This window comes from Balaenoptera physalus (assembly GCF_965194825.1).
Source record: "Balaenoptera physalus genome assembly, chromosome: 16".
Classification (NCBI taxonomy): domain Eukaryota; kingdom Metazoa; phylum Chordata; class Mammalia; order Artiodactyla; family Balaenopteridae; genus Balaenoptera; species Balaenoptera physalus.
In genome coordinates, this window is record NC_138898.1 from 33659004 (window position 1) to 33686275 (window position 27272).

The following is a 27272-nucleotide window of genomic DNA, read 5'->3' on the forward strand; positions in this document are numbered from 1 at the left end:
TAGGGAGGGTGAGAGGGAGGGAGACGCAAGAGGGAAGAGATATGGGAATATATGTATATGTATAACTGATTCACTTTGTTATAAAGCAGAAACTAACACACCATTGTAAAGCAATTATACTCCAATAAAGATGTTAAAATAAATAAAAAATAAACCTATGGGAATCAAAAAAAAAAAAAGAATCCATTAGCAGAGGTCAAGCAGGAAAATAAGCAACTCTGATGTGGAGGAGGAAGTGTCTGGGGCCATGGGGAAGGGGCAGGAAGAGAGATGTCACCATCTCAGAAGGGAAGGTTGCTCCTGCCTGCATGGGAGGAAAATGGGGCAAGTCTTCATGGAGGCAGTGACATTTGAGACAGGCCTCGAAGGGTGAGCATGGTTTGGCTATGGCAATGGAGGATGGGCATCTTTGGCACAGAGTTGATGTTAACCAAAACCAAAAACAGGAAACTCTCAGGGAGGGGATGTGATGAGCAGAAAGGAGGGCATTTTGGTTGAAGCATTGGAAACAGAAAGAGTGGTAAAAAGAGCTAATGTTGGATTGGTAAATTGAGACTAGCTCATAGGGGCCCTTGAAGCAGTTTGTGCTGCACTTCATGTGCAGTGGCGAGTCACGGAATATTTTTGAGCAGAAGTGTGACATGAGACAGTGCAATGTAGTGGTTATGAGTTGAACTGCCTGGATTCAAATATAGGACAAGTTACTGTGCCTCTCTGAGCCTCAGTTTCCCATCTACAAAATGGGGATAATAATTGTATCAATCTCCTAGAGTTGTGAGAACTAAATGGATAAAGCCCTTACAATAGGGCTTGGCATTTAGTGTTACATAAGAGTTAGCTTTTATTAATTCAACTTGAGCTCTGTCTCATGAAAAATAATTTGGCGTCACTAATGTGAGTTTAGATGGAATTGGAAAACAGGAGGCTCTAAACCCAGAGGCCCATGAGTAATGAAACAAGTGATGACAATGTCTGACCTAACCAAATGGAGGTGAGACTGGATAGAATGGAAACCTGTAGAATCGTTGAGAAGGGAGGCGAAGGCTCAGTCTGAAGTTTGGGCCGGACAGAGGTGGGGAGTGGAGGATCCAAGGGAAAGAGAAGTCTTGAATCTAAATGGTGAAGAGGAGAATGATGATAGATGGGTAACTCAGGATCATGGGGCCAGGCAGGATGGGGGAGACCATGGCTCCCACAGGGCTCGTGAGGTAAGATATAACCATTGGAAATCTCTAAGGGTGAAGGTGTATTTGGACCTTAAAAAAGCACTGAGGGCTGAAGATTTAGTTTGAGGAGAGCTCATTCAGGAAGGAGAGCAAAAGCTTCAAGGTCCAGTGAGATTCCCAAAGGAAGGTGGATTGTACATGGAGAGAAGAGGGGAGGGGAAGGAAGGAGGGAAAGGGAGAAGACAACACCAGAGGGGAGAAGGAGAGAGGAGGGTAAAGAAGGCCAAGAGCAGTTTCCAGGCTGGTAATAAACTTTATCGGCTATGGTGTCAAACCTGAGTGCAAGCCCAGCTCTGCCAATAACTAGCTGTGTGACCTTGGATCAGTTCCTTAATCTGTGCCTCATTTCCTTAATCTGTAAACTGGAGATGATAATAGAACATAATATACAGAGCAGTTAAGAGAATTAAATGAGATAGCATCCGTAAAGCCTCACTGATTACAATGCCTGGCACCAGGGCAGAGCCTAAGGAAATGGTAGCTAGTATCATTATGATTATTGTAAAATCTGGGTTAAATGGATAGAAGAAGGAGGTAGAGATAGGGAAAGGGTGGATGGAGTGTAGCTGCTGTTAAAAAAAAAAAAAAAAGACAGAAACCAAACAACCAAACAAACAAAACCCAGGTGAGAGTGGTAGAATAGCAGGCAAGGCAGGGAGACCTTTAGGAAAGCAAGACTGGTGAGCAGATGTCAGGTGCCAAACAACTCAGAGACCTCTAGGAGGATAAGAACTTGGACAGTACTTTGGGATATGGGAATTAATACATCTCTAGTGATTTCCAAAAAAAGCAATGTGGAACCTCTATACTGTTCTCCATAGTAAAAAGCTAAAAATAGAACTACCATATGACCCAGCAATCCCACTACTGGTCATATACCCAGAGAAAACCAAAATTCAAAAAGAGTCATGTACCACAATGCTCACTGCAGCTCTATTTACAATAGCCAGGACATGGAAGCAACCTAAGTGTCCATCGACAGATGAATGGGTAAAGAAGATGTGGCACATATATACAATGGAATATTACTTGGCCATATAAAGAAATGAAATTGAGTTATTTGTAGTGAGGTGGATGGACCTAGAGTCTGTCATACAGGGTGAAGTAAGTCAGAAAGAGAAAAACAAATACTGTATGCTAACACATATATATGGAATCTAAAAAAAAAAAAAAAAAAAAAAAAGTTATGAAGAACCTAGGGGCAGCATAGGAATAAAGACGCAGACATAGAGAATGGACTTGAGGACACAGGGAGAGGGAAGTGTAAGCTGGGATGAAGTGAGAGAGTGGCATAGACTTATACATACTACCAAATGTAAAATAGATAGCTAGTGGGAAGCAGCCGCATAGCACAGGGAGATCAGCTCAGTACTTTGTGACCACCTAGAGGGGTGGGATAGGGAGGGTGGGAGGGAGATGCAAGAGGGAGGAGATATGGGGATATATGTATATGTATAGCTGATTCACTTTGTTATAAAGCAGAAACTAACACACCATTGTAAAGCAATTATACTCCAATAAAGATGTTAAAACAAAAAAAGCAATTTGATTTTAAAAATAAAGAATAAGTGGGAAAGATAGTTGGAAAGGTAGGTTAGGGTCTCCTATGGAGAGGGAGTGGGAGAGAGTAGGCGAGTTTGAATGTTTGGCTGGAGAGTCTGGATTTTATATTTAGGCAATTGCACAACTTGGGAGATATTTGAGCAAGAGAAATCCTGGTGCTGGTTTGGGATGATGTGTCTGGGTCTGGCAGAGAGAAGGGAGGGCTGAGGCATCAGTGGCCAGAGTGCCATACCCATCCAAATGAATATTAGAATTTGATTGACAAGGGCCTAAAATTCCCATGTTGAGATTTAAACCACTCAATTGCTCCAGAGACTAATCCATGTTGACTTATATTTCACCCCATCCCCAAAAAAGCAATAGGGAGAATAATATGCAAAGCTCCCAAATCTTATACTTGTACAAACTGGAAGCAGTGGGGGAGAGACAAAGGAGAGGAGTTGGGAGGAGAATATTGCAGGACTCAGCCAGGCCCAGGAAAGTGGAAGTTGCAGCTATTGGGATTTTTTCAGATGAAGGTTCCCACAAACAATACTGGAAGACTCTGAGGATCTGTAAATAGTAACTTTTATTTGAGAACCTCTCCTTCTGGAGGGTGCTTGCTGACCGTTTAATCTCAGAAGATGACCTCATCTGAGCCAGTTGCCAGATCTTATCATGATCCTTCAAATAATCACACAATGGCAATGAGAGCCAACCAGGGATGACTCATAACCAGCCCAGTTCATTGGAAATACCTGGGGCTTGTGAGCTGGCCACTGGGGTGGTTAACAAAACATTGGGGACTTCTAAGAAATTTTGTAGTGTTGCTTATTCACAACTGAGGACCAAAAGCCATACTTCTGTTTGTGATTAGCAAAGTGGTCTCAACACATCTGTCCTTAGTCAGACAACTTCAGAAGATGCTCCCTCCCCATATGTCTAACTTCTCTCCAACTCAGACAGAGTTATGAGGGGTGGTCAGACTAGGTGGAGCTGGGGCTGGGGATGTTGTTCAAGATGCAGTTTATTGGATTAATTTTTGGCAGGAAGAACATAGGGTTGATCTTCACACCATGAAACTCTGTCTGGAGAACAAGGCTCTCAGGAGCCATTGCTGCTCTCTCTGCTGGGAGGGCTTGAGAATCTATTACATGGGATGAACAATATGAAAAGAGCCAGAATTTTATTCCTGCTTCAAGACCCCTTGAGTTACTGTATTTCCAAAGAAAGGGCCCATTTCATAAGACTCCAAGGAAGTGGGCCCTGGATTTCTAATAAGAGGAGGAAGTATCATGTTCTTTTAAAATTATATTTGGTATTGTGCTGTAAGAACTGTTTAGATATTAATCTCTTATAGGATATATCATTTGCAAATATTTCCTCCCATTCAGTAGGTTTTTTCCATTTTGTCGATGGTTTACTATATAAAACCTTTTAAGTTTAATTAGGTCCTACTTGTTTATTTTTGTTTTTGCTTCTTTGCCTGAGGATACCAATCCAAAAAAATATTGCTATAACTTATGTCAAAGAGTGTTCTGCCTATGTTTTCTTCTAGGAGTTTTATGGTTTCTGGTCTTACATTTAGGTCTTTAATCCATTTTATTTATTTTGGCATATGGTGTGAGAAAATATTCTAATTTCATTCTTTTACCGGTAGCTTCCCAGTTTTCCCAGCACCTCTTATTGAAGAGACTGTCTTTTCCCCATTGTATATTCTTGCCTCCTTTGTTGTAGGTTAACTGACCATAAGTGCATGAGTTTATTTCTGGGCTCTCTATTCTGTACCATTGATCTATGTGTCTATATTGTGACAGTACCATACTGTTATGCTTCCTGTAGCTTTGTAGTACAGTCTGAAGTCAGGGAGTTTGATAACTCCAATTTTGTTCGTTTTCTCAAGATTGCTTTGGCTATTAAGGGTCTTTTGTGGTTCCATATAAATTTTAGAATTATTTGTTCTAGCTCTATGAAAAATGTTCTGGGTATTTTGATATGGATTGCATTAAATCTGTAGATTGCTTTGGGTAGTATGGACATTTTTATTAATATTAATTTTTTCAACCCATGAACATGGGCTATCTTTCCATTTCTTTGTGTCATCTTCAATTTCCTTCATTAATATTTTGTAGTTTTCCTATTTTGTAGTTGGAGTATATCACCTTCTTGGTTAAATTTACTCCTAGGTATTTTATTTTTTTTGATGCAATTTTAAATGGGATTGTTTTCTTGCTTTCTCATTCTGATATATAAGCAGCTCATACAACTCAGTATGAAAAAAAACAAACAACCCCATTAAAAATTGGCAGAATACCTGAATAGACATTTTTCTACAGAAGACATACAGATGACAAATAGGCACGTGAAAAGATGTTCAACATCACTAATCATCAAGGAAATGCAAATCAAAACCACAGAGATATCACCTTATACTTGTCAGAATGGCTATCATCAAAAAGACCACAAATAACAAATGTTGGTGAAGATGTAGAGAAAAGGTAACCCTAGTACACTTTTAGTGGGAATGTAAACTGGTACAGCTATTACGGAAAATAGTATGGAGGTTCCTCATAAAACCAAAAATAGACCTACCATATGATCTAGCAATTCCACTCCTGGGTATATATCCAAAGAAAATGAAAACACAAATTCCAAAAGATGTATGCACCCCAAAGTTCATAGCAGCAACAACATGATGGACCTGGAGGGTATTATGCTTAGTAAAATAAGTCAAACAGAAAGACAAATACTATGTGTTATCACTTATATGTGGAATCTAAAAAATAAAACACATGAATAAATGTGACAAAACAGAAACAGACTCATGGATATGGAGAACAAACTAGTGGTTACCGTGGGAAGAGGGATGCAGAAGGGGCAAGATAGGGGTAGGTGATTAAGAGGTATTGATACAAACTACTATGTATAAAGTAAATAAGCTACAAGGATATATTGTACAATGCAGAGACTAGAACCAATGTTTTATAATAACGTTAAATGGAGTATAATCTACAAAAATATTTAATCACTATGTTGCAACCTGAAGCTAATATAATATACTATACTGATCAACTATACTTTAATAAAGAAAGATACTTAATTCCCCCAAATAAATAAATAAAATTAATTGTGTTTGGATCTTTGTAGTCTAACTAAGGGAAATGATTCCCTTTGCATCTTTCTGCCACAGGACTACATGGTAACAGATGTGTGTTCAGTGAAATGCATCCATCAGGGAGCCTGGAACACAGCTGGTGCTCATTAAATGCTTTCTTCCATCTGCCCCAGGTGGCCCTGAAAATGTCCATATCAGATCCAAGTTGTGTATACGTGTTTATATCAAAGTAAGGGCTGTGGTCTTAAATGTCTCCATCCAAATTGGAACCAAAAAACAAAAAAACCCAGACTCTGTAGCAGCTTTAAAGATATTTGTGACTCATTCAATTGAATCTTTTAATTTGGAAAATAATACAATTGTGAGAGGTCCCCACATGTCAGCAGAGAGTGGACATGTCCAAGCATATTGGTTTCTAAAGTGAAGATTCAAAGTGAAAGTACTTGCAGAAAAAGTATAAAGGATCATATAAAGATATATTCTCCTGTTTTTGATGATTGTTAAGAGGGATATCTTTCCTGCTTTATTTCTTCATTTGAAGGGATTTTCCAAAACAGTGAGGCCAAAAATTCGTCCATGTGAATTATCTTTAACTAATGAAGAGTTGCCTTATGCCACAAACGCACAATAAGGTATTGGTAGTGTCACGTGGTGAGAAATTCCATACAACCATTTGGTAAGGGGGAACCTCATGACTTTGTGAGTTGTACAAGAATCCAAGGCGATTACAATTGCCCAGAAAACAGAAGGGGGTGTCTGTTTCTAGTTCACCATAGTTAGGGGGAGATACCTGGTGCTATGTAGTTCATTTAAAAGCAGGCAGTGGAGACTGGGTGTCCAGGTCCCTCCAGTGTAGCCTCCCTGGAGTGCCACAAGCCAGCAATGACACCTCCCATATCTTGCTTTCAATTCTCTGTCTCTTTGTAAGAACATGTACTTAAACAGTGGGTCCTAACTTTGTGATGCATGGTGTCCCCATATTTTTGTCTCTCTAAATCTCCAGTGTTTAAGCATACAAGGTCATTAATTCCCAACTGCATTAATTTCCTAAGGCTGTTATAACAGAGTATCACAAACTAGGTGGCCTAAAACAACAGAAATTTGTTTTCTCACAGTTCTAAAGGCCAGAAGTTCACAGTCAAAGTGTCAGTACTTTTAGTCTTTCTGAGGACTCTATGAGAGGATATGTTTTATGCTTCTAGTCATAGCCAGCAATCTTGGTGTTCCCTGTCTTGTAGATGCATCATTCAAATCTCTGCCTCCATATTTCTACTAACAGTCTCTTCATATGGCTGTCTTCCTTCTGTGTCTATGTCCGAATTTCCCTCTTTTTATAAAGACACCAGTCATTTGGGATTAGAAGGCTACCCTACTCTAGTATGACCTCATCATAACTTAATTGTATCTTCAATGACCCTTTTCCCAAATAAGATCACATTTTGAGGTACTAGGATTAGGACTTCATCATATCTTTTGGTGGGGGTGGGAGAAGGGACAGGGGAGAACACAATAATTCTACCCATAAAACCAACTTACTATTTCCCTCTATTGGGTTCTATGTTTTGAAATATTTTGTTTACCAAACAAAATGTACTTAATGGTTATTCATTTTCCTGGGTGTTTTTAAAACATCAAAGTCATCCAAATAGGTTTCTTATCCCAGAAGAAGATGGCATAAAATCATTTTTCCCTGGTTTACTTCTCTGAATACAACTAAATACCTTGAAAATTACTCAGTAGACAATGATAAAAGAATTCTGAAAGCTGGAAGGAAGAAGGCAGACTGGCTGGGAGTCCCCAAGACTTGAGGAACCACAATGCAGTGAGTCTGCTTGGTTTTCTTTTTATCTCCCATGTACGTCCAGATTGGGTGCCAGAGAGGTATGGAACTCAGAACCACCAATAGACATAGACAACAAAACCCAAGAAAAGCCTGCTCTCTCTGGCCAAGGGGTGGGGTGGGAAGCCCACAGAGAACTAGTGGACAACTAGGTCCAACTAGACCAAGTCCACAGCTGCAGCCCCTGCAGGCAGTCTAACCCACCAGAGCTCTGCTTTTCCTTGCTCTCCACCAAGGTGGCACAACACTAGATGTTCCACAGAAGTACTTTCTAACCCCACAGTTGGCACCAGCTAAGATTAAGCAGGAGCCCCAGCAACACCAGAACAAAGCAGATAAAAATAGAATTCAAAGGGCTCAGAAAACTAAACTGTCATTGATACAAATGCTCACAAAAGTAGATCAGAACTTATACACCAAACATAAACAGGGTGACTGCTCACTAAAAGAGAAGATTTAGGATCAAGAGTCTCCTAACTGAAGAATCAAAATGTCCAGGATAAAATGAAAAACATTTACTCAGGAAAATCACAATTTGAATGAGAAAAGACAGCAAATGTTAATACTAAGATGAATCAGATACGGAGTTATCTGACAAGGATTTTAAAGTAGTCACCATAAAAATGCTTTGACAATGAATTACAAATTCTCTAGAAGTAAATAAAAAAAGGACATGTCAACAAAGAATAAAAGGTATAAAGAGAAACAAATGGAAATTATAGAACTCAGAAATACAATAACCAAAATTTTAAAACTCATGGATGGGTTCAGTAGTAGAGTGGAGATGACAAGGATAGAATCAGTGAACTTGAGGACAAATCAATCTAAATAATGAAGAGAAAATAGACTGGAAAATAAGTTAGCAGAACCTCAGGCTTTGTGGGAGGATAACAAGATCCATCATTCATATCATTGAAGTCCCAGGACAGAAGAAAGAACATGGGAATGAAAAAGTATTTGAAGAAATAAAAATTTCCCAAATTTGGCAAAACACATAAAATTGTAGATCCAAGAAGCTGAACAAACTACAAATAGGATAAACCAAATAAAATTCACACCAAGACACATCATAATCAAACTTCTGAAAACTAAATACAAAGAAAGAAAAATCTTAGAAAGCAGGAAAGAAACAATATATTGCCTATAAGGGAACACCAATTTGAACAAGAACAGGTTTCTCATCAGAACAATGGAATCCAGAAGAAAGTGGCACATTTTTCAAGAGCTGAAAGACCTATCAACCAAAATTCTATATATGGTGAAACTATTTTTCAGAATTAAAGTGGAAAAAAAGACATCTCAGGCAAAGAAATGAGAATCTGTTGCTAGCAGATCTACTCTTAAAGAATGGCTGATGGAAGCTCTTAAAACAGAAAAAAAAAGATAACAGAGGGCTAAGACTTTCAGAAAGGAAAGAAGAACAGCAGAATGGGTAAAAGTAGAAGTAGTGAACATAAGAGACTATCCTTCATCTAATGGATTTCTTTAGTCATATTATATGCTTGAAGCAAAAGTTATAACACTGATTTTTACAATGATGTTAGATTATACACATCAGTGTTATAAAAGTTATAATATCTGATGTGTATACAGAGGAAATGTTTAAGACAATTACATTTTTTCAGTGTGGAAGGTAAAAGGATTTAAAGGAAGTAAGAGTTCTACACTCCACACATTGTGGTAAAATGTTGACACAAGTCAGCTGTGATGACTTCCATATGTATACAATAATAACTAGAACAATCACTGAGAAAACTATACAAAGTGATATACTAAATATATATATATAAATAAATCAAAGTGGAACTCTGAAAAGTGTTCAAATAACCCACAAGAAGGCAGTAGAAAAATAACAGGGTAACAAGAAACAGAAGACACAAGCAGTAAATAAATTAAACATTAATATATCAATAATTAGTTTAAATGTAAGAGGCCCAAATACATCAATTAAAAGACAGATTGGTAGAGTGAATAAAAAGACATGGCCCAACTATATGCTATAAAAACTCACTTCAATCATAATGACATAGGTAAGTTGAAAGTAAAAGGATAGAAAAACAAACATCATGTAAGTGTTAATTTTTTAAAGGGAGGAGTGGCTATATAAATATCAAAGTAGACTTCAGAACAAAGAAAATTACCAGGGACAGAGAGGGACATTACATAATGATTTTAAAAAGTCAATCTACCAACAAGAGACTACAGTCCTATGTGTGTAAGCACACACACCCAGGTGCACAAACAGATCTTCAAAATACGTGAAGCAAAAAATGATAGAGCTGTAAAGAGAAACTGACAAATCCACTATTATTGTTGGAGACTCTCCTCTCAGTAATTGATATAACTACTAGAGAGAAAATCCACAAAGCTATAGAAGAACTGAACAACACCTTCCATCAACAGGAACTAATTAACATTTATAGAACACTCTACCCAATAATACCAGAATACACATGCTTTACAAGTGACTATGGAACACTCACTAAAATAGACTACATCCTGGCTTTATAAACTAACCTTAAGTGTAAAAGAAATAAAATCAGACAGAGTATATTCTCTGATAATAAGAAAAAAGCTAGAAATCAATAGTAGAAAGTCAAAACAAAAATCTCCAAAAACATGGATGTAAACAACATACTAAATAATACATGGATCAAACAGGAAATTCTTTAAAAATTTTTAAAAAATGAACTCTTCCTAAAGAACATTTCTTAAAGAAATATTCAAGAAAAAACGAAATTGTGTTTAATGAAAATGAAATCACAATGTACCAAATTTGTGGGATGCAGGTAACAGTGCTGAGAGGGAAATTTATAGGACTAAATACTTACATAAAAAAAGAGGAAATATCTGAAATTAATAATCTAAGTACTGAAGAGAAATGGGCTCTCAGACAAGATGGTGAAGTAGAAGGACTTGATCTCACCTCCTCTCAAGAAAACACCAAAATCACAACTAACTGCTGAACAACCATGAAAAAAAGACTGGAACCTACCAAAAAAGATATTCTACATCCGAACACAAAGAAGAAGCCACAACAAGACAATAGGAGGGTCGCTTTCATGATATAATCAAATCAAATCCCATACCTGCCAGTTGGGTGACCCACAAACTGGAAAATAATATTATTGCAGAGGTTCTCCCAGAGGAGTGAGAGTTCTGAGCCCCACGTCAGGCTCCCCAGGCTGGGAGCTTGGCATCAGGAGAGGAGCCCCAGACCATTTGGCTTTGAAAACCAGCAGGGCTTGATCACAGGACTGGGGGAAACAGAAACACCACTCTTGGAGGGTGCACACAAGGTCTTGTATGCACCAGGATCCAGGGGGACAAAGCAGTGGCTTCACAGGAACCTGGGCCAGACCTACCTGCTGGTTCTGTAGTGTCTCCTGGGGAGGTAGGGGGCAGCTGTGGCCCACTGCAGGAACAAAGACACCAGTGGTGGAGGTACTGGGAAATACTCATTGGCATGAGCTGTCCTGCAGGCCACCATTTTGATGCCAAGACCTGGCCCCACCCAATAGCCTGTGGGTTCCAGTGCTGGGATGCCTCAGGCCTAACAACAGGGCAGGAACACAGTCCCACCAATCAGCAGAGAGCTGCTTAAAGTCTTCCTGCACCCACAGCCACCTGTAAACAAACCCCTTCACATGGCCTGCCCACCAGAGGGAAAAGACACAGCTCCACCTACCAGTGGGCAGGCACTAGTCCCTCCCACCAGGAAGCCTGCACAAGCCTTTTTTTTTTTTTTTTTTAAAGATTTATTTATTGATTGATTGATTGCTATGTTGGGTCTTCGTTTCTGTGCGAGGGCTTTCTCTAGCTGCGGCAAGTGGGGGCCACTCTTCATCGCGGTGCGTGGGCCTCTCACTATCGCGGCCTCTCTTGTTGTGGAGCACAGGCTCCAGATGCGCAGGCTCAGCAGTTGTGGTTCACGGGCCCAGTTGCTCCATGGAATGTGGGATCCTCCCAGACCAGGGCTCGAACCCGTGTCCACTGCATTAGCAGGCAGATTCTCAACCACTGCGCCACCAGGGAAGCCCAGCACAAGCCTTTTAGACCAGCATAACCCACTAGAGGGCAGACACCAGAAGCAATAGGAACTACAATCCTGCAGCCTGTGGGACCACAAACACAGAAAGTTAGACAAAATGAGATGGCAGAGGAGTATGTTCCAGGCAAAGGTACAAGATAGAACCCCATTTCCACGCAAATGGAAATCAAAGGAAAGCTGAAGTAGCAATACTCATATCAAACAAAATAGACTTTAAAATAAAGACTGTTACAAGAGACAAAGAAGGACAGTAAATAATGATCAAAGGATAAATCCAAGAAGATATAACAATTGTAAATATATATGCACCCAACATAGGAACACCTCAATAGATAAGACAACTGTTAACAGCCATAAAAGGAGAAATCAATGATAACACAATAATAGTGGGAGGCATTAACACCCCACTCACATCAATGGACAGATCATCCAGACAGAAAATCAATAAGGAAACACAAGCCTTAAATGATACATTAGACCAGATGGATTTAATTTATAGAGGATTCCATCCAAAAGCAGCAGAATACACGTTCTTTTCAAGAACATGGAACATTCTCCAGGATAGATCACTTGCTGGGCCACAAAGCAAAACCTCGTAAATTTAAGAAAATTGAAATCACATCAAGCATTTTTTCCAACAATGATGGTATGAAATTAGAAATCAACTACAAGAAGAACACTGTAAAAAACACAAAAACATGAAGGCTAAACAATATGTTACTAAACAACCAATGGATCATTGAGGAAATCAAAAAATACCTAGAGAAATATGAAAACAAAAACACAATGATCCTCAGGAAAGAAGAAAAATCTCAAATAAATAATCTAACCTTACATGTAAAGCAACTAGAGGAAGAAGAACAAACAAAACACAAAGTTAGCATAAGGAAAGAAATCATAAAAATCAGAGCAGAAATAAATGAAATAGAGATGAAGAAAACAATAGAAAAGATCAATAAAGCTAAAAGCTAGTTGCTTGAAAAGTAAACAAAGCTGATGAACCTTTAGCCAGACTCAAGAGAAAAAAAGAAAGGGAAAGGGCTCAAATCAATAAAATTAGAAGTGAAAAAGGAGAAGTTAACTGACACCACAGAACTACAAATGATCATAAGAGAATACTAAAAGCAACTATATGCCAATAAAATGGACAGCCTAGAAGAAATGGACAAATTTTTGTGAGGTACAAGCTTCCAAGATTGAACTAGGAGGAAACAGAAAATATGAACAGACCAATCACAAGTACTGAAATTGAAAGTGTGATTTTAAAAACTTCCAACACTTCAAGATGATGGAGAAGTAAGACGTGGAGATCACCTTCCTCCCCACAAATACATCAAAACTACATCTACAGATGCAGAGTCCATGGACATGGCTGTGAGACAGCCACCCGAGACTCTCCGGCCTGCACCGGGCCTGGCCATGGCAGCCCTCCACCCGACTCGCGTGATCTCTGTCTTGGCTCCAGTTTTTTATGCCCCGCAGAAGAAGTTCAGCTGGTGGTGGCCCCAAAGCCCAAACTGAATCCTTTCCAGCCTGGTGCCAGAAAACCTTCCTCGGCCACTGGGGCCCAAAGTGCACAGATGGGCCAGGTGGGCAAGATTCCTCCGCCACCCCCGGAAGACTTTCCCTTACCGCCTCCTCCCGTGCTTGGGGAGGCCAATGACGCCGAAGGCGCTCTGGGAGGTGCCTTCTCACCTCCCCCTCCCCCAATCGAGGAACCATTTCCCACTGCGCCTCTAGAGGAGGAGATCTTCCCTTCCCCACTGCCTCTGCTAGTGGAGGAGGGAGGGCCTGAGGCCCCCATACAGCTCCCACCACAGCCCAGGGAGAAGGTGAGCAGTACTGATCTGGAGATTGACTCTCTGTCTTCATTGCTGGATGACATGACCAAGAATGATCCCATCAAAGCCTGGGTGTCATCTGGATATGTATCACCACCAGTCACCACTCCATTCATTTCCAAGTCCAGTTCTAAGCCTGCAACTGGGGGCACAGCACCTCTGCCTCCCTGGAAGTCCCCTTCTAGCTCCCAGGCTCAGCCTCAGAGCCAGACACATTTCCATGTGCAGCCCCAGCCCCAGCCCCAGCCCCAGGCCAGGGCTTAGATCCAACTCCATGTCCAGCCCCAGCTCCAGGCCCAGCCCCAACCTGTGCCTTTGGCTAACACCCAGCCTCGAGGTCCCCATGCCCCATCTCCAGCCACCAAGTTTTCTCCAGTGACTCCCAAGTTTACTTCTGTGGCTTCCAAGTTCAGCCCTGGAGCTCCAGGTTGACCCAGGTCACAGCCCGATCAGAAGTTGGGGCCCCCTAAAGCTCCCTCTTCCACTGGCACAGGCTCCCCTCAGCCCCCCAGCTTCACCTATGCTCAGCAGAAGGAGAAGCCCCAAGTGCAGGTGAAGCAGCACCCAGTGCCCCCACTGGCTAAAAACCAAAACAGGTGCACCCCTCTGGGGCCCCAGGACCTTTGACTCTGAAAGAGGTGGATGAGCTGGAGCAGCTGACCCAGCAGCTGATGCAGGACACGGAGCATCCTCAGAGGCAGAACGTGGCCATCAACGAGTTCTGTGGCCAGTGTCACCAGCCCCTGGCACATGCTCAACTTGCAGTGCACACTCTGGGGAAGCTGTTCCACATCACCTGCTTTACCTGCCATCAGTGTGAGCAGCAGCTGCAGGGACAGCAGTTCTACAGCCTGGAGGGGGCGCTGTACTGTGAGGGCTGCTATACTGACACCCTGGAGAAGTGCAACACCTGTGGGCAGCCCATCACTGACCACATGCTAAGGGCCACAAGCAAGGCCTACCACCCACAGTGCTTCACCTGTGTGGTCTATGCCTGCCCCCTTGAGGGCACCTCCTTCATAGTGGACCAGGCCAACTGGTCCCACTGCATCCCCGACTACCACAAGCAGTATGCTCCCAGGTACTCCATCTGCACAGAGCCCATCATGCCCAAGCCTGGCTGAGAGGAGACTGTGTCTGTGGTTGCTCTGGACAAGAACTTCCATATGAAGTGCTACAACTGTGAGGACTGTGGGAAGCCACTGTCCATTGAGGCAGATGAAAACAGCTGCTCCCCTTGGATGGCCACGTGCTCTGCTGGAAATGCCACAATGCCAGAGCCCAGACCTGAGTGAGGACTGGCCCCCTTCTTGACTGCAAATCCATTCCCCATTAGCAGACCATCCACAGTTATTTTTTGATGTCCAACCCCTCCTTCCATACCAACCCCCACCCCAGTATCCCTTGTGCTCTGATTCAGGGACCCAACATGGCCTAGGGCTGCAGAGTCCCTGACCTGAGGTCCAGTCTTCCCCAATCCTGCAGGGACCACCCACCATAGTCTAGGTATCCCACCTGAGCAGGCACCAGACTGAGTGCTGCTGCTTTCACTGATGCACTGATGCCCTTGACTGGCACTCAAGCAGCCTCTTACTCTGCTTGCTGAGGGCCAGGAAATGTCCTGACCTGCTGGGAGGCTGGGCTGGGCTCACCAGCCTGGACGTTCCCACCAACCCCTGTGCTGCCAGGTTGTAGCTACAGCTACAAATAAAAGATGTTTCCAGAAAAAAGAAATACATCTACATGTGGAACAACTCCTACAGAACACTTACTGGATGCTGGAAGAAGAACTCAGACTTCCCAAAAAGCAAGAAACTCCCCACGTACCTGGGTAGGGCAAAAGAAAAAAGGAAAAACAGAGACAAAAGAATAGCGACAGGACCTGCACCTCTGGGAGGGAGCTGTGAAGGAGGAAAAGTTTCCACACAATAGGAAGCCCCTTCACTGGCGGAGATGGGAGGTGGGCCAGGGGAAAGCTTCAGAGCCACAGAGGAGAGAGCAGCAACAGGGGTGCAGAGGGCAAAGAAGAGAGATTCCTGCAGAAAAGATCAGTGCCAACCAGCACTCACCAGCCTGAGAGGTTTGTCTGCTCACCCACTGGGGCGGGTGGGGGCTGGGAGCTGAAGCTCGGGCATCGGAGGCCAGATCCCAGGGAGAGGACTGGGGTTGGCTCTTGAACACAGCCTGAAGGGACTAGTGCACCACAGCTAGCTGGGAGGGAGTCTGGGAAAAAGTTTGGAACTGCCTAAGAGGCAAGAGACCATTGTTTTGGGATGCACGGGTAGAGGGGATTCAGAGCACCGCCTAAACGAGCTCCAGAGATGGGCGCAAGCTGCGGCTATCAGTGCGCACACAGGCATGAGATGCTAGGGCTTCTGCTGTAGCCACCAAGAATCCTGTGTACAAACACAGGTCACTATCCGCACCTCCCCTCCTGGGAGCTTGTGCAGCTCACCAGTGCCAGGGTCCCGTGATCCAGGGACAACTTCCCTGGGACAACACACGGTGTGCCTCAGCCTGCTGCAACATCATGCCGCCCTCTGCTGCCACAGGCTCATCCCGCATTCTGAACCCTGCCCTCCCCCGCCCCCCCACCCTGGGACTGAGTGAGCCAGAGCCCCTTAATCAGCCACTTCTTTAACCTGCTCCTGTCTGGAAAAGGAACAGATGCCCTCTGGTGACCTACACATAGAGGCAGGGCCAAACCCAAAGCTGAACCCCAGGAGCTGTGCAAACAGAGAAGAGAAAGGGAAAATTCTCCCAGCAGCCTCAGGAGCAGTGGATTAAATCTCCACAATCAACTTGATGTACCCTGCATCTGTGGAATACCTGAATAGACAATGAATCATCCCAAAATTGAGGCAGTGGACTTTGGGAGCAACTGTAGAACTGGGGTTTGCTTTCTGCTTTCTGCTTTCTAATTTGTTTCTGGTTTTATGTTTATCTTAGTTTAGTATTTAGAGCTTATTACCACTGGTAGATGATTTGGTTGCTATCTTCCTTTCATATATATTTTTTTCTTTTTTCCTTTTTCTTTTTTTTGGAGTGTGTATGTGTATGATTCTTTCTGTGATTTTCTCTGTGTAGCTTTGCTTTTGACATTTGTCCTAGGGTTCGGTCTGTCAGGTTTTTTCTTTTTTTTGTATAGTTTTTAGGGTTTGTTATCATTGCTGGATTTGCTTTTTGGTTTGGTTTTGCTCTTCTTTCTTTCTTTCTTTCTTTTTTTAAATTAATTTTTTATTTTTAATAATTTTTTTATCTTAATAACTTCATTGTACTTATTTATTTATTTTTCTGTCTTTTTTTTTTTCTCCCTTTTCTTATGAACCATGTGGCTGAAAATGTCTTGGTGCTCTGGCCAAGTGTCAGGCCTGAGCCTCTGAGGTGGGAGAGCCGAGTTCAGGATATTGGTTCACCAGAGACCTCCCGGCCCCACATAATATCAAACTGTGAAAGCTCTCCCAGAGATGGCCATCTCAATGCTAAGACCCAGCTCCACTCAATGACCAGCAAGCTACAGAGCTGGACACCTTATGCCAATCAACTAGCAAGACAGGCACACAACCCCACCCATTAGCAGAGAGGCTGTCTAAAATCATAATAAGTTCACAGGCACCCAAAAACACACCACCAGACATGGTCCTGCCCACCGGAAAGAAAAGATCCAACCTCATCCACCAGAACACAGGCACCAGTCCCCTCTACCAGGAAGCCTACACAACTCACTGAACCAACCATACCCACTGGGAGCAGACACCAAAAACAATGGGAACTACGAACCTGCAGACTGCAAAAAGGAGACCCCAAACACAGTAGGTTAAACAAAATGAGAAGACAGAGAAAGAGACAGCAGATGAAGGAGCAAGGTAAAAACCCACCAGACCAAACAAATGAAGAGGAAATAGGCAGACTACCCGAAAAAGTATTCAGAATAATGATAGTAAAGATGATCCAAAATCTTGGAAATAGAATGGAGAAAATACAAGAGACGTTTAACAAAGACCTAGAAGACTAAAGAGCAAACAAACCATCATGAACAACACAATAAATGAAATGAAAAATTCTCTAGAAGAAATCAATAGCAGAATAACTGAGGCAGAAAAACGGATAAGTGACCTGGAAGATAAATTAGTGGAAGTAAGTACTGCAGAGCAGAATAAAGAAAAAAGAAGGAAAAGAATTGAGGACAGTCTCAGAGACCTCTGGGACAACATTGAATGCACCAACATTCGAATTATAGGGATCCCAGAAGAAGAAGAGAAAAAAAAAGGGACAGAGAAAATATTTGAAGAGATTATAGTTGAAAACTGCCCTAATATGGGTAAGGAAATAGTCAATCAAGTGCAGGAAGCACAGAGAGTTCCATACGGGATAAATCCAAGGAGAAACATGCCAAAACACATATTAATCAAACTATCAAAAATTAAATACAAAGAAAAAATATTAAAAGCAGCAAGGGAAAAACAACAAATAACATTCAAGGGAATCCTCATAAGGTTAACAGCTGATCTTTCAGCAGAAACTCTGCAAGCCAGAAGGGAGTGGCATGACATATTTCAAGTGATGAAAGGGAAAAACCTATAACCAAGATTACTCTACCCAGCAAGGATCTCATTCAGATTCGACAGAGATATTAAAACTTTTACAGACAAGCAAAACTAAGAGAATTCAGCACCACCAAACCAGCTTTACAAAAAATTCTGTAGGAACTTCTCTAGGCAGGAAACACAAGAGGAGGAAAAGACCTACGATAACAAACCCAAAACAATTAAGAAAATGGTAATAGGAACATACATATCGATAATTACCTTAAATGTAAATGGATTAAATGCTCCAATCAAAAGACATCGACTGGCTGAATGGATACAAAAACAAGACCCTTATATACAAGAGACCACTTCAGACCTAGGGACACATACAGACTGAAAGTGAGTGGATGGAAAAAGATATTCCATGCAAATGGAAATCAAAAGAAAGCTGGAGTAGCAGTTCTCATATCAGACAAAATAGACTTTAAAATAAAGACTATTACTAGAGACAAAGAAGGACACTACATAATGATCAAGGGATCAATCCAAGAAGGAGATATAACAATTGTAAATATTTATGCACCCTACATAGGAGGACCTCAATACATAAGACAAATGCTAACAGCCATAAAAGGGGAAATTGACAGTAACATAATAATAGTAGGGGACTGTAACACCCCACTTTCACCAAGGGACATCCAAAATGAAAATAAATAAGGGAACACAAGCTTTAAATGGTACATTAAACAAGATGGACTTAATTGATACTTATAGGACATTCCATCCAAAAACAACAGAATACACTTTCTTCTCAAGGGCTCATGGAACATTCTCCTGGATAGATCATATCTTGGGTCACAAATCAAAACTTGGTAAATTTAAGAAAATTGAAATTGTATCAAGCATCTTTTCTGACCACAACACTATGAGACTACACATCAATTACAGGAAAAAAATCTGTAAAAAATACAAACACATGGAGGCTAAACAATACACTACTTAATAACCAAGAGATCACTGAAGAAATCAGGAGGAAATCAAAAAATACCTAAAAACAAATGACAATGAAAACACGATGTCCCAAAACCTATGGGATGCAGCAAAAGCAGTTCTAAGAGGGAAATTTATAGCAATACAATCCTACTTCAAGAAACAAGAAAAATCTCAAATAAACAATCTAACCTTACACCTAAAGGAACTAGAGAAAGAAGAACAAACAAAACACAAAGTGGGCAGAAGGAAAGAAATCATAAAGATCAGAGCAGAAATGAATGAAATAGAAACAAAGAAAACAATAGCAAGGATCAATAAAACTAAAATCTGGTTCTTTGAGCAGATAAACAAAATTGATAAACCATTAGCCAGACTCACCAAGAAAAAGAGGGAGAGGACTCAAATCAATAAAATTAGAAATGACAAAGGGGTAGTTACAACAGACACCGCAGAAATACAAAGCATCCTAAGAGACTACTAAAAGCAACTCTATGCCAATATAATGGACAACCTGGAAGAAATGGACAAATTCTTAGAAAGGTATAACCTTCCGAGACTGAACCAGGAAGAAACAGAAAATATGAACAGACCAATCTCAAGTAATGAAATTGAAACTGTGAATAAAAATTTCCAAGAAACAAAAGTCCAGGACCAGATGGCTTCACAGCTGAATTCTATCAAACATTTAGAGAAGAGTTAATACCCATCCTTCTCAAACTCTTCCAAAAAATTGCAGAAGAAGGAGCACTCCCAAACCCATTTTATGAGGCAACCATCACCCTGATACCAAAAACAGACAAAGAGACTACAAAAAAAGAAAATTACAGACAAATATCACTGATGAATATAGATGCAAAAATCCTCAACAAAATACTAGCAAACAGAATCCAACAACACATTAAAGGGATCATACACCATGATCTAATGGGGTTTATCCCAGGAATGCAAGGATTCTTCAATATACACAAATCAAACAATGTGATACATCATATTAACAAACTGAAGGAGAAAAACCATATGATCATATCAATAGATGCAGAAAAAGCTTTTGACAAAATTCAACACCCATTTATGATAAAAAACCCTCCAGAAAGTAGACATAGAAGGAACTTACCTCAACATAATAAAGACCATATATGACAAACCCACAGCCAACATCTTTCTCAATGGTGAAAAACTGAAATCATTTCCACTAAGATCAGGAACAAGACAAGGTTGCCCACTCTCACCACCATTATTCAACATAGTTTTGGAAGTTTTAGCCACAGCAATTAGAGAAGAAAAAGAAATAAATGAATCCAAACTGGAAAAGAAGTAAAACTGTCACTGTTTGCATATGACATGATACTATACATTGAAAATCCTAAGGATGCTACCAGAAAACTCCTAGAGTTCATCAATGAATTCAGTAAAGTTGTGGGATACAAAATTAATACACAGAAATCTCTTGCATTTCTATACAATAACAAGGAAAATCAGAAAGAGAAATTAAAGAAACAATCTCATGTATCATTGCAAGAAAAAGAATGAAATACCTAGGAATAAACCTACCTAAGGAGGCAAAAGACCTGTATGCAGAAAACAATAAGATACTGCTGAAAGAAATCAAAAATGACACAAACAGATGGAAAGATATACCATGTTCTTGGATCGGAAGAATCAATATTGTGAAAATGACTATAGTGCCCAAAGCAAACTACAGATTCAATAAAATCCCTACCAAATTACGTAAGGCACTTTTCACAGAACTAGAACAAAAACTTTTACAATTTGTATGGAAACACAAAAGACCATGAAGAGTCAAAGCAATCTTGAGAAAGAAAAACGGAGGTGAAGGAAGCAGGCTCCCTGACTTCAGACTATACTCTAAAGCTAGAATCATCAAAACTGTATGGTACTGGCACAAAAACTGAAATATAGATCAATGGAGCAATATAGAAAGCCCAGAGGTAAACCCACGCTCATATGGTTACCTTTTCTTTGACAAAGGAGGCAAGAATATACAATGGAGAAAAGACAGCCTCTTCAATAAGCGGTGCTGGGAAAACTGGACAACTACATGTAAAAGAATGAAATTAGAACACTCCCTAACACCATACACAAAAATAAACTCAAAATGGATTAAAGACCTAAATGTAAGGCCAGATACTATAGAACTCTTAGAGGACAACATAGGCAGAACACTCTTTCACATAAATCTCAGCAACATCTTTTTGATCCACCTCCTTGAGAAATGAAAATAAAAACAAAAATAATCAACTGGGACCTAATTAACCTTAAAAGCTTTTGTACAGCTTAGGAAACAATAAACAAAATGAGAAGACAACCCACAGAATGGGAGAAAATATTTGCAAACGAAGCAACCAACAAGGGGTTAATCTCCAAAATATACAAACAGCTCATGCAGGTCAATATCAAAACAAAAAAACAAAAACAAGAACAAACAAACAAACAAACAAAAATCCCAATCAAAAAATGGGCAGAAGATCTAAATAGACATTTCTTCAAAGAAGACATACAGATGGCCAAAAAGTATATGAAAAGATGCTCAGCGTCTCTAATTATTAGAGAAATGCAAATCAAAACTACAATGAGGCATCACCTCGCATTGATCAGAATGGTCATCATTAAAAAGTCTACAAACAATAAATGCTGGAGAGGGTGTGGAGAAAAGGAACTCTCTTAGACTGTTGGTGGGAAGTAAATTGGTACAACCATTATGGAGAACAGTATGGAGGTTTCTTAAAAATTAAAAATAGAGCTACCATATGATCCAGCAATTTCACTCCTAGGCACATATCCAGAGAAAACCATACTTCGAAAAGATTCATGCACCCCACTGCTTATTGCAGCACTATTTACAACAGGCAGGACATGGAAGAAACCTAAATATCCATCAAGAGAAATGGATAAAGAAGATGTGGTACATATATACAATGGAATATTACTCAGCCATTAAAAAAAACCCATGAAATAAGGACTTCCCTGGTGGTCCAGTGGTTAATACTTTGCCTTCCAATGCAGGGGGTGAGGGTTCAATCCCTGGTCAGGGAGCTAAGATCCCACAGGCCTCGTGGCAAAAAACAAAAAACAAAAAAAACAAAACCATAAAACAGAAACAATATTGTAACAAGTTCAACAAAGACTTTTAAAATGGTACACATCAAAATATCTTTTTAAAAAATGAGATAATGCCATTTGCAGCAACATGGATGGACTTAGAGATTATCATACTAAGTGAAATAAGTCAGAAAAAGAAAGACAAATATCATATGGTATCACGTATATGTTGAATCTAAAAAAGGTGATTTAAATGAACTTATTTACAAAATGGAAACAGACTCACAGACGTGGAAAACAAACTTATGGTTACCAAAGGAGAAGGGTGGGGGGATGGATAAATTAGGAGTTTGGGAGTAACATATACACACTACTACATATAAAATAGATAATCAACAAGGACCTAGTGTATAACACAGGGAACTCTACTCAATATTCTGTAATAACCCATATGGGAAAAGAATCTGAAAAACATGGATATATGTATATGTATAACTAAACCACTTTGCTGTACACCTGAAAATAGCACAACTTTGTAAACCAGCTATACCTCAATATAAAATAAAAATTAAATTATAAAATAAAAATAAAATCTAAAGAAAATAAGAGAAATGGGGACTTCTCTGGTGGTCCAGTGGTTAAGACTCCATGTTTTCAATGCAGGGAGTATGGGTTTGATCCCTGGGCAGGGAAGTTCTGCATGCTGCATGGTGCAGCCAATAAATAAATAAACAAACAAATAAATAAATAAATAAAAGAGAAATGGAAACGTATGCCCACACACAAAAAGAAATCTAAGTACTTACCTCAAGAAAATTTTAATATGAAGACTGAGAAAATTTTTTTATCATGAAAGAGTGTTAAATTTTGTTCAATTCCTTCTCTTCATCAGTTGATATTATCATACGAATTTTCTTCTTTAGTTTGTAATATAATGGATTTCATGGATTGATTTCACATATTAAACCAGCCTTGCATACCTGAAATTAATTCCACTTTGTCAGGGAATATTGTCCTTTTTATAGTCTGTTGTACTCAATTTGCTAAAATTTTGTTGAGGATTTTGTGTTTGACTGTATGAGAGGTACTGGTCTTCTAATTTTCTATATTTTTTTTATTGTGCTCTCTTAGTTGAGTTTTGGTAGTAAGGTAACAGCAACCTCATAAAACAAATTGGAAAGTGCCCTCCTCTTCTATATTCTGGAAGATATTATGTAAAATTCATGTTAATTCTTCTCTGAATGTTTGTTAAAACTCCAATGAAGCCATCTTAATGTGGGATTTCTTTTTGGGGGGAGATTTTAAATCATAGATTCAATTTCTTTAATAGTTATAGGCTATTTAGTCTATCTATTTCATCTTGGCTGAGTTATGATAGTCTGTGGTTTCTGAGGAATTTTGATCCCTTTCTTCTAAATTGTCAAATTATGATTGTGAAGTTGTTTACACTATTCCCTTATTACCCTTTAACGGCTGCAGAATCTGTTGTGATATTCCTTATTTCAATCCTGATATTGGTGATTTGTGATTTATTTTTTCAAAGAATCAGTTCTTTACATTCTTTTTTTAAAATATTCTTTTCCATTATGGTTTATCACAGAATATTGAATATAGTTTCCTGTCCTATACAGTACAACCTTGTTGGTTTATCCATTTTCTATATAATAGTTTGCATCTGCTAACCCCAAACTCCCACTCCATCCCTCAGCCATCACCCCCTCTTCCTCTTGGCAACCACAACTCTGTTCTCTATGTCTGTGAGTATGTTTCTGTTTCATAAAAGTTCATTTATGTCACATTTTAGATTCCACATATAAGTGATATCATATGGTATTTGTTTTTCTCTTTTTGGCTTCCTTCACTTAGTATGATAATCTCTACTTCCATCCATCTTGCTGAAAATGGTATTATTTCGCTCTTTTTTATGGCTGAGTAGTATTCCATTGTACACAGGTACCACATCTTCTTTATCCATTCATCTGTCAATGGACATTTAGGTTGTTTCCCTGTGAATACTACTGTGAATAGTGGTGCTATGAACATAGGGGTGCATGTAACTTTTTGAATTATAGTTTTGTCTGGCTATATGCCCAGGAGTGGGATTGCTGGATCATATGGCAACTCTATTTTTAGTTTTTTGAGGAACCTCCATACTGTTTTCCATAGGCTGTACAAACTTAACAGTCCCACCAACAGTGTAGGATAGTTCCCTTTTCTCCACACCCTCTCCAGCATTTATAGTTTGTAGTCTTTTGGTGATGGTCATTCTGACCAGTGTAAGGTGATACCTCATTGCAGTTTTGAATGCAGGTCTCTAATAATTAACACTGTTGAGCAACTTTTCATGTGCCTGTTGGCCATTTGTATGCAAAGAACCAGCTTTTTATTTCACTTATTTTCTCTATTGTTTTCTTTTTTCCAATCTATTTCTGCTTTTTATTTTTTCTTCTTATTGTTTGCTTTGAGCTTATTTTGCTCTTTTTTTTAAACAACTGATTATCAATTTATTAAAAATGTTGATTTGGGCTTCCTTGGTGGTGCAGTGGTTGAGAATCTGCCTGCCAACGTAGGGGACATGGGTTCGAGCCCTGGTCTGGGAAGATCCCACATGCCGTGGAGCAGCTGGGCCCGTGAGCCACAATTACTGAGCCTGCATGTCTGGAGCCTGTGCTCCGCAACAAGAGAGGCCACGATAGTGAGAGGCCTGCGCACCATGGTGAAGAGTGGCCCCCGCTTGCCACAACTAGAGAAAGCCCTTGCACAGAAACGAAGACTCAACACAGCCATAAAAATAAATTAATTAATTAATAAAAATTTTTTTAAAATGTTGATTTAAGCATCGGCAATGGTGACTTCAACCTCGACTCCTGGCTCAATACTGATGGAAATGATCTGCTTAACAATCTCAGAAGGACTGTGCAGGTCAATGAGTCACTTGTGGATCCTCATTTGGAACCTTCATGACAAGGAGTTTTCCTGGTAGTTATTCTCAGAGTCTTGGTAGGCATCCGAACCAGTCCTTTCACTCTGAGATTCTTTTCCTTCTCGCCTCTGATCAGGTCATCACATACCTTCTCCAAAGACTTCGTGTTGCGGCTGGTGAGGGTGATTTTAATTTGGTGAATCGCTACCTCTGGCTCCAGGGAAGTCTTTCCGCTAAGCCATGACTGCGGTGCAACTTCCTGACCTACCTGTTCCTGGGCGAGAGCAAACAGCGGTGAGTCAGGCGCAGGAGCGGGAGTCCCCGGGCTCCGCTGCAGTGGCGACCGCATCTTCCTCAAAGAGTTGCTTTTTTTTTTTTTTAACACACAAAATAATTTTGAGAAAGAAGCTATAGTAATCAAGACTGTGGTATTGGTGGAGAGGTAGATACATAGATCAATGGAAAATAGTGGACAATACAGGGCTTCCCTGGTGGCGCAGTGGTTGAGAATCTGCCTGCCAATGCAGGGGACATGGGTTCGAGCCCTGGTCTGGGAGGATCCCACATGCCACGGAGCGGCTGGGCCTGTGAGCCACAATTACTGAGCCTGAGCGTCTGGAGCCTGTGCTCCACAACAGGAGAGGCCGCGATAGTGAGAGGCCCACGCAACGCGATGAAGAGTGGTCCCCGCTTGCCACAACCAGAGAAAGCCCTCGCACAGAAATGAAGACAGAACACAGCAATCAATCAATCAATCAATCAAATAAATAAATAAATAAGAACGTGAATTTCTTAAAAAAAAAAAATAGTGGACAATACAGAAATAAATCTACATAAATATGCCTAATTTTTAACAAAGTAGTAAAAGGAATCCAATGTATTCATTTTCAATAAATGGTACTGAAGGAATTGAAAATCTATTGGCAAAAAAATAAACCTCCATTTATATATTTTTTCTAGAAAAAGAGCAGGAGAAACTCTTTAGGACCTGGGACTAGGCAAAAAGTCAAGTCCTTGGGCTTGATACTAAAAGCACAAACCATAAAAAGAAAATTCATAAAGCAAAAATTGATACATTAGACCTTATAAAAAATTTTAAATTTTGTTCTGTAAAACTCCCTGTGCAGCAGATGAAAAGAGAGAAAAATATTTACAAACTACATATCTGACGAAGAGCTAGTATCTAGAATATATAAAGAATTCTCAAAAATCAACAATAAAAAAGCAAACAATCGAATTAGAAAATGGGCAAAAGACATCATTAACACTTTACTGAAGGAGATTCTGTAGCAAGTAAATACATGAAACGATATTCAACATCATATGGCATTAGAGAAATGCAAATTAAAACCACAATGAGGTATCACTGTATACCTATCAGAATGGCTAAAATAAAAAACAGTGATAACACTAAATATTAGTGAGGATGCAGAGAAACTGAATCACTCATACATTGTTGGTGAGGCTGTTAAATGGTACAGTCACTCTAGAAAATAATTTGGAATTTCCTTTTAAAACTGAAAAATGGGGGAGTTCCCTGGTCACTTAGTGGTTAGGACCCCAGGTTTTCACTGCTGTGGCCCAGGTTCAATCCCTGGTCAGGGAACTGAGATTCCCGCAAGCCATGTGGTGCAGCCGAAAAAATAAATAAATAAATAAAAACTGAAAAATGGGATTACCTTATGATTAGCAATTGTGTCTTAGGCATATATCCAAAAGAAACAAAAATGTATTTTCACACAGAAACTTGCACACAAATATTTGTAGCAGTTGTATTTGTATTTATTGTCCAAACCAGAAACTACTCAGATGTCCTTCAAAGGGTGAATGGTTAAAAAACTTTGACACATTCATACCATGGAATACGACTCAGCAATAAAAAGAAATTAATTACTGATATACACAAAAACTTGGATGAATCCTAAGGAAAATTATGCTGAATGAAGAAAACCAATATCAAATATATATATATATATATATATATATATATATAAAAAACATGTGTGTGTGTATATATATATATATATATATATATATATATATATATATATATATATATACATGGCATAATTACAGAAATGGAGAAGAGAGTAGTGGTGGCCAAGGGTTAGAGATGGGAATTAGGGTATGTGTGTGTGGGGCTATAAAGAAT

The 27272-nt window shown here is 39.9% G+C and overlaps 2 pseudogenes across 2 annotated transcripts; one reads left to right on the top strand and one right to left on the bottom strand.

Annotated features, from left to right (window-relative positions):
- Positions 1-1265: 1265 nt before the first annotated feature.
- Positions 1266-14958, top strand: LOC309646037 (zyxin pseudogene; annotated as a pseudogene). Its single transcript has one exon. The product of its transcript is annotated as a zyxin pseudogene (transcript).
- A 4825-nt stretch (positions 14959-19783) lies between these two features.
- LOC309644811 (small ribosomal subunit protein uS10 pseudogene) lies at positions 19784-27089 on the bottom strand (annotated as a pseudogene). The gene has a single exon. The product of its transcript is annotated as a small ribosomal subunit protein uS10 pseudogene (transcript).
- Between the last annotated feature and the right edge of the window lie 183 nt (positions 27090-27272).